The sequence below is a fragment of the Ictidomys tridecemlineatus genome, chromosome 3 (assembly GCF_052094955.1).
Source record: "Ictidomys tridecemlineatus isolate mIctTri1 chromosome 3, mIctTri1.hap1, whole genome shotgun sequence".
In the NCBI taxonomy this organism is placed as follows: Eukaryota; Metazoa; Chordata; class Mammalia; order Rodentia; family Sciuridae; genus Ictidomys; species Ictidomys tridecemlineatus.
This window is the reverse complement of record NC_135479.1, coordinates 40,486,175-40,494,770: the sequence shown is the minus strand read 5'-3', so window position 1 is coordinate 40,494,770 and position 8,596 is coordinate 40,486,175. Positions and strand designations below refer to the sequence as shown.

The 8,596-nt window shown below is 44.2% G+C and overlaps 1 long non-coding RNA gene across 2 annotated transcripts; it reads left to right on the top strand.

Annotated features, from left to right (window-relative positions):
• Nucleotides 1-213: 213 nt before the first annotated feature.
• Nucleotides 214-7,149, top strand: LOC144376120 (uncharacterized). 2 transcript variants are annotated; one of them, XR_013436215.1, is made up of 3 exons: nucleotides 214-356; nucleotides 627-1,638; nucleotides 3,858-7,149. It is a non-coding gene; the product is annotated as an uncharacterized LOC144376120 (long non-coding RNA). The 2 variants fall into 2 exon arrangements; XR_013436214.1 differs by lacking the exon at nucleotides 3,858-7,149 and having other exon boundaries at nucleotides 627-2,564.
• Nucleotides 7,150-8,596: the final 1,447 nt, after the last annotated feature.

The window sequence follows — 8,596 nt, the reverse complement described above, 5'->3', positions numbered from 1 at the left end:
TGGCAGTGGGCTGGGCTGCTGTCTACCCTCCAGCCCTAGGCGACTTGGCAGTCAGCCCGACCCCTTCTGCTGGCTGGGTTCACGGCTGTTACAAAAGCCTGTCCACGTGAAGCAGCGTCTGTGGGTGACAGCTGGAGCGGACGGGCTATTGAGTCACATTGGGTCAAGGTCTGGATGACTTGGGAGCTTGCTATTTCTCAAGTCTCCAGTGGGGCAGAGGTGGGCTGCGGCTGGAAAGGAGGTCAGGGAGGAATCGAGTCCTTCGGGAGCCTGCTGTGGGCAATGCATCGCCTCTCCGAGGTCAAGGGTACTCTTGCTGGGCGCCCAGGACCCGCTGCTGCAGGGAGTGTGGGATGGTGAGACTGGGTGGGTTGTTGGGGCCAGATGTACCTGCATTACCCGCCCGCCAGCATCCCTGAGCTTTATTTTCTCACTTGTAAAATGAGACTAATGATAGCTCTGTGCAGAGTCAAAATGAACAATCAACCTGTGAACTTGCCTAATACCCAGTAGGTTGCTTCTACCCTCAGGCCCAGACCAAGGTCTATGAATTAGGACAAAGGGAATTGAATAATCCAGGGCTTTGTGTCTTCCTGGATCCAGTCTTTCTTCTGCTCCATCATCAGGATTCCTAACCAGCCCCCTGGCTCACCCATCCATCTTTCCTGCATTACCTCATGCTGGCTGTGTAACAGAAGAATTCAATTCTGGTTCCATCCTATGACACATGCAAACCCTGCTAGGCTTTTTTAAAACGTAAGTGATCTCACTTGACCAGCGAGCAATCTTCTGGGGGAGGGGTGGGGAGGTTTCACTCTCCCTGTTTTACAGATGTGGAAACCGAGGCTTGGAGGGGTTGAAGAAATTACTCAAGGTCACATTGGTTCGGGCCCCCATGCATAGGCTCCAAGTGCCACGTTCCCCGTGACATTGCAAAGGATGTGAGGGAAGTCCACCCAGCTGTCCTGCCGCATTCACACAGCACCTAGAAAGTGTCCCATCCTTGGGACAACTTCCTGACAGTCCCAAATTACAGATCTGCTGGGAGGTTCTTTTGAAAAAGGATGGCCTCTTGTTTAGTACCCCACCCCACCCCCCTCAGCCGAGTGGTAAGTCAGACACAAGAGCCGGTCACGAGGCTGGCTGGCCTGACCTTGCCTAAATCACATAGTCCAGCTGTGGCATCCATGGCACCGCCTCCCAAGGGCCTGTCCTTCCCAGCCTTTGGGGAGGACAGAGGGCCTGGGCTCTGGACGCAGTGCCCTGAGTAATCTCTCCAGAACTTTGTTATTGACTTTGCAGAGGAGGAGACTTTGAAGCCCGGATTTGCCAGAACTTTGGCTCTGAAGGACACACCAAAGCTCTCGTCATTGGATATGGCTGCACGTTGGATCAGCCCCGCTGCCCAGAGAGGACGGCACATGTCTTAGCCAGCTGTTACACTGCTGTGACTGAAAGATCTGACCAGAACAACTTTAGGAGGAAAAGTGTATTGGGGGGCTCACAGGGTCAGAGGTCCCCATTCATAGACAGCAGGCTCAAGACGAGGCAGGACATCGTGGTGGAAGAGAACGACAGAGGGAACCAGCTCAAATGATGATCGGGAAGCGCAGAGAGGCCTCCACTTGCCAGATACAGGTATATACCCCAAAGCCACGCCCCCAGTTCCCACCTCCTCCAGCCACTTAGTTGACCAGTTAATCCATATTAGAGGATTAAATCACCCAATGAGTTTCGAGAGTCTTACCCCATCATCCCCTCTGGACCACCTTGCAGCATCTCACACATGAGCCTTTGGGGGACACCTTACATCCAAACCACAACAGTAGGAGTATAAAGCAGGGATGGACGGCAACCCCACAAAATCCAAGATGCATCCAGGGATGATCACTGTGGTGTCCCTTGGTCAGATAGAACTGGGGACAGCCTCCCTGTTCATCAATAAAGAAATGACCAAATAGCGGGACGCCGTGGAACACGCCTGTAATCCCAATAGCACGGGAGGCTGAGGCCTGAGGATGGCAAGTTCAAAGCCAGCCTCAGCAACAGCGAGGTGTTAAGCAACTTGGTGAGACCCTGTCTCTAAATAAAAAATACAAAAACAGGGCTGGGGGTGGGGCTCCGTGGTTGAGTGCCCCGGAATTCAATCCCAGTACCAAAAAAAAAAAAAAAATAGAGCAAATTGACTACAGTAGCTTTGCCTATTCCCTGGGATTCTCTATAGTACTTAGAAGAGGATAAGGATGATTACATGGATGCGGACAGTTCCTATAACTATTCTCTTTTTAAAATAAGATTTATTTCAGAACATGCACAGCATTATCATTTATGTTTAAGAAATTAAACAAGGCAATTATATATTCATATTTATGCATATAGTTGTAGCAAAGGATAAGGGTCTGTATGCATCCAACTAGTGCCTTTGTCTTTATCTCTGGGCAGGGAAATGGGGTTGAGATGATGGTTGGGGGAATTTGTGTGTAATACTTAGGACTTGTATTCACATATTAGGTAATTAAAACAAATGACTTTTAGTAAAACGAATGTTTGAAACAGAAAGCAAACATGGTCTCCTGTTGGGCAAGATTCATTCCAAACACCAAAGAGGGGGCGAGTTTCCATGGGGCAGGAATCTCAAGAATCACCTTGCAGAGCTGGCTTCCCTCCGTTTTCTGTCCCAGGGCTGAACACTGTTCAGGGTGCCGAGAACTTGCTTCCTCTCTGGCCAAGTGGCCAGCATGCCACTCCATGCCATGGCACAGGGAACACAAAAGGAGGGCAAGTTCCTCACCCCCACCCCCACCCCCCGCCTTCCCTCTGCACTTACACTAAGGCCTGGCTCCACCTCTGCACCCACACCTAGGGCAATGGCCTTTGAGAGCTGGCCCGAGTCCCTGTGTGGCATGAATTCCTCTACAGCCATCCCTGGGTCTCTGCAGGCTTCAGGACCCCTTTTGGATACCCAAAAGTATAGGCCCTCGGGTCCCTTATGTAAAATGTTATATTGTTTATGTGTAACCTACACATCCTCATATATATATTTTTTTAACATTGCGACCTCTAATACCAATAGAATAATTGTCCTGTGGGCCTTCAATATTAATACCCCATACTGTGACCTCTAACACAAATATCATAGCTCTCTGATCTTTAATATTTTTCCTAGTTTTTTTTTTTTAGATATACATGACAGAATGCGTTTTGACATATTATACATACATGGAGTATGACTTATTCCAATTAGGTTATTTTTTTTATTTTATTTTATTTTTTTTTGGTGCTGGGGATTGAACCCAGGGACTTGTGCATGCTAGGCAAGCATTCTACCAACTGAGCCATATCCCCAGCCCCAAAGGATCCCATTCTTGAGGTTGCACATGATGGGGAGTTTCACTGGTCGTGTCTTCATAGGTGAACAGAGGAAAGTTACGTCTGACTCACTCTACTGTCTTTCCTACTCTCATCCCTCCTTCCTTCCCTTCCTTCCCCTTCTCCCCTATATTTTACATCACCTCTGGATTGCTCCCAATACCTAACACAATGTAAATGCTACTTAAGTAGTTGTTACACTGTATTGTTTAGGATATTATGGTGAGAAAGTCTGCCCATGTCCATATATACTTGATGTTTTGTTTTTTGGTACTGGGAATTGAACTCAGGGGTGCTTAACCACTGAACCACATCCCAGTCCCGTTTTATTTATTTAGAGACAGCGAGGCACTGAGCAATTCAGCGAGACCTTGAGTTGCTGAGGCTGGCTTTGAACTAGTGATCCTCCCGCCTTAGCTTCCCGAGTTGCTGGGGTTACCGGTGTGCACCACGGTGCCCAGTTCTACTAAAATTTTTTTTGATGCAAGGTGAGAAGCCGACCGTTACAGGAAGGAGCAGGTGGCTAGTTCATTCGTGTGGAGCAGCATGGGAGCAGGAGGAAGGAAAGGCCATGGGAGAAGAGTAAGTTGGACCAAAGTGGCTCTCCTACTCAGCTCCCTTGCATTCCTGGCACACTGGGAAACAGAAGCTGTCAGAAGAAAGGGAGAGTGGCCTGGAGTTACTGTTAACCCAGGTAAGGGCTGGAAGCCCCTAGCAGTGGGCAGCGGCTGAAGCGGCAAGGTACTTCAGTACGGGACTGGGTACAAGCCACGGAGGTCTGGACCAACTTCCCTAGAAGATGACGGTACCCAGGCCAGTCTCTCCATGGGACTGAGGGGGCAGAATCGGAATCGGAATTGAGAATTCTCTACCTAAGACATTTGGCTTCTGGTCATGTCAAGCTAAAGTTTCGGAGCATCCCTTAAAGTATGACAAGGAACCTGTCGACCTTGACCGCAGAACAACCAGGAAGGCCACAGAGAGGCCAGCAAGGAAGCCGGCCAGGGCTCTGCTGAGCTGCCGTGACCCTGGCCTTCCACTCTGGTAGCTGCATGGACCCAGGGAATAGGGGATAATGCCTGAGGCCCATCAAGGGAAGGACTCTAAATGCCTCCCCAGAGGAATCTGGGGCCCAACAGAGTAAAGCTAAAGAGCGAGCGAGCAGCCGTGGGTGCTTGGCACTGGGGGAAACCGCCCTGGAGACTCAGAACCACGTGGAACCTGCACGCGGGTTTTGCTGTCAAATCGTGTGGCCGTGACATTCAAACAAACAGCAACTTCAAGTTCAAATGGTTGTTGTTTTCAAATTGTAAATTCTGCTTAAAATGTCCTCATCTGGTAACACCTCCTTTCTAGGGAACACATCGTCTCTGGGAGGACCTTCAACTTGGGCCTCCAAGAATTCTTACCAAGGGCCAGGATTGTGGCTCAGTGGTAGAGAGAGCACTTGCCTAGCATGTGGAAGGCCCTGAGTTCCATCCTCACTCTACATTTTAATAAATAAAACAAAATAAAGTTTAAAAATACATTAAAAAAAAGAATTTCTTCCAATAATATTCTCCAGAAAATGAGCCACTAGGATGAAATAACACCCACCCCCCCCTCAAAAATACCCAAGGAAACAAGCCACCAAAGTCCCCAGAGGGAATACCTTGATGTCACATTTCTGGCTTCCAGAACTACAGGAGAATAGATTTATAAGGATTTTGAATATTTTTAAGCTACCAAGATTATGGCAGATTGGTTCTGGCAGCCCGAGGACACTAATGCAAATGATGGATGAGAAATTTTACAAAGAGTTATAAATTGTTAATACCAGATCCAGTGATCCCAGTTAATCCCACTCATAGCTGTTCAAAAGGAATCCCCACCTCAACACATTGTGTAACACTTCAGAACACCAAAGACAACAAGAAGATCCCAAGAGCAGCCAAAGACAAGACACACTGCCCAGGGGCCGCCTTCTGGACAGCTCGCAGTGGATGCTAGAAGACAGTACGACAGGATCTTCAATTGGCTTAGAGAAAGTGACTTGTTCGAGTCGGGCGAACCATGGTTCCAGAAAGAGAGTCAAGTGATATTCTTAGGCACGTACAATTCCTTCCGATAATTCTCAAAGGGAATTCTAGGGTCTACATCAGAAGAAGGAAAATGATACTGACTTTAGAAGGTCCAAGAACAAAGAAAAAATAAAGTAGTAAATATGAGATAGTTTTAAGTAAACCTGGACCGTATGAAATAGGGATACAGCCTAGAGATTGGCTGCATTATGCTTGCTTGTCACTAAGCCTTGTCCTCGTCTTATATTGCAGGGTTGGAGGCTAGAAGCTATATTGCGGAGACTCCCATGGTGGCAGGATTTCAGGTTAGGTTCGAACAATGAGAAGCGCCTGCATGGTTCTCCAAGATGCAGAAGGATTCTTGCTCATTGTCCTAGAAGTGGTAGCAGTAGGTGGGAACACTGAGGAGCCTTGTGCCTGTTGTCAGTCACAGATTCCTGCAATTTCTGACATCTGGGTAGCATTCCTCAACCCACTATTTTGTTCCTACAGTCCTTCCAACCAATTCATATAGAACACAATTTTTCATCTCTCTGGTTTTACACAAAGTAGAGTCACATCCTTCGTGTCTTCTTACGTGTACTTAGGGTAATAATGACCATCGCATTCCACCAACTTTCCTACCCCTAGACCCCTTCATTTCCCTTTTCCCCTTTGTCCTATCTAGAGTTCATTTAATACTCCCATCCCTACCCCCAGCATATTATGGATAGGCATCCTTAAATTGGAGAAATCATTCGGCATTTGTTTTTTTTTGGGGGGGGGATTGGCTGATTTCACTTTGCATTATATTCTCCAGCTTCATCCTTTTACCTGCAAATGCCAGATTTTATTCCCTTTTAATGCTGAATAATATTCCATTGTGTGTATATATATATATACCAAATTTTCTTTATCCATTCATCTACTGAAGGGCATCTAGGTTGGTTCCACAGTTTAGTTATTGTGAATCGTGCTGCTATAAACACTGATGTGACTGTGTTCCTGTAGTATGCTGTTTTTAAGTCCTTTGGGTATAAACCGAGGAGTGGGATAGCTGGGTCAAATGGTGGTTTCATTCTCAGTTCTAGACTCGTATAGCACAAGAATTAATATCAAGAATCAATAAATGGGATGGATTCAAACTAAAAAGCTTCTTCTCGGCGAAAGAAACAATCAGTGAAGTGAATAGAGAGCCCACTAATTGGGAACAAATTCTTACCACATGCACGTCAGAGAATTAATCTCTAGAATATATAAAGAACTCAAATCTTAACACCAAAAAAACCAAATAACCCAGCCAATAAAGGGCCAAGGAACTTAGCAGGCACTTCTCAGAAGAGGATATACAATCAACAAATATATTAAAAAATGTTCGACATCTCCAGCAATTAGAGAAATACAAATCAAAACTAAGGTTTCATCTCATTCCAGTCAGAATGGCAGCTCTTAACTATTAACAAGTGTAGGGAAAAGGCACACTCATACATTGCTGGTGGGACTGCAAGTTGGTGCAGCCAATATGGAAATCAGTATGGAGAATCCTTCCAACAAATTTATAACCAAATTTCTCATGTTAAATCTTCTGTTTAGGGGTTGGGGCTCAGTGGCAGAGTGCTCGCCTAGTGCGGGTGGGGCCCTGGGTTCAATCCTCAGCACCATATGGAAATGAATAGATAAAATAAAGGCATTTGTGTCCAATTACAACTAAAAAAATAAATTTAAAAAAATCTCTGCTTAACATACCTAGAGTAATTTGTTTCACTGATGAAACTGTTACACAAGGTTGAACACACACATATACAAATGGAATTATAATGCATGGTGACAATAGCATCTACTCCAGAAGGGAGTTAATGACATCAAGTGATTTAAAATTCTGTTTGGGAGGAAAGCAAAGGTTTTGATTAATTTGCGACTTTGATAGAGTAAGAACACATGTTGTGCCTTCTCGAGTATCAGTAAAAAAAAAAAAAAATGAGATTTCTAAAAAATGAAATTAATTTTTTATAGATAGAGTTATTCCATAAGAAGGTAAGAAATATGGAACAGGCCAGACAAATACAAAGCAAAATTAAGATGGTAAACTTAACACTAAATGCATATTATATAATTATTCTGGTTAAAAGGTAAAGATTGTCAGCATAAATTAAAGAAAAAAATTGTTTTGAAAGCACCAGTTGCATAAGAATACATAAAAGATGAATGACAGACAGAATAAGAAACCATGCAAATCTTAAAAAAAAGAAAGCCTATGTCTATTGTGTTAATCATTACATTCATTTTATTAATATCAGACAAATAGACATTAAGGCAAAAGACTTTACAAAAGAAAAAGGGTCACTTTGCATTGGTAATAGTTTCAATTCACCTAGAAAGCATAATTATAGGCAAAAAAAGAAAAAAAGACACTAGAAAAGAAAAAACAAAACTTATCTGTAGATGATATAAATTTTTACCTACGGCCTACGATTGTGGCTCAGTGGTAGAGCACGTGCCTAAAATGTGTAAGGCACTGGGTTTGAGTCTTAGCATTGCATATAAATAAGTGAATAAAATAAAGGTCCACCAACATTTGAAAACAATTTTTTTTTTGCTCTAAAAGGTTCTAAGGGATTTATAAATGAACCATCAGAATTCATAAGGAAGTTTAGCTGAGTATAGTGGCCAGTGCCTCTAATCCCAGCTACTTGGGAGGCTGAGGCAGGAAGATAGCAATCAAGGCCAGCCTGGGCAACTTATCAGGAGGACCCTGTCTCAACATAAAATAGAAATAAATGGAATATAGCTTAATGGTAGAGTGCTTGCCTATCATGTTCAAGGACCTGGGTTCTATCCTCAGTACCATAAAAAGAAAAAAAAAGTTAATAAGTTTGACAATATTGCTATTCACACCATCAATACATGCAAGTGAAGGAAGGTGCTCAAGGGAGAGAGGGAGGGAGGGGGATGAAATGGAGGTTACTTTTATGTGCTTATATCAATGTGTCTCAATGAACCCCATTATTTTGTTTAATTATAATGCATTAACAAAACAATGAAAATCAATACATGTAAAGTAATTCACATTTTTGCATCTGGCAACCCAGATTATAGGAAAACTTTAAAATACACACGCACGCACGCACGCACGCATGCCATTTCTAAGAGCCTCAAAGAAATATAAGGTAACTGGGAATAAAGAAAAG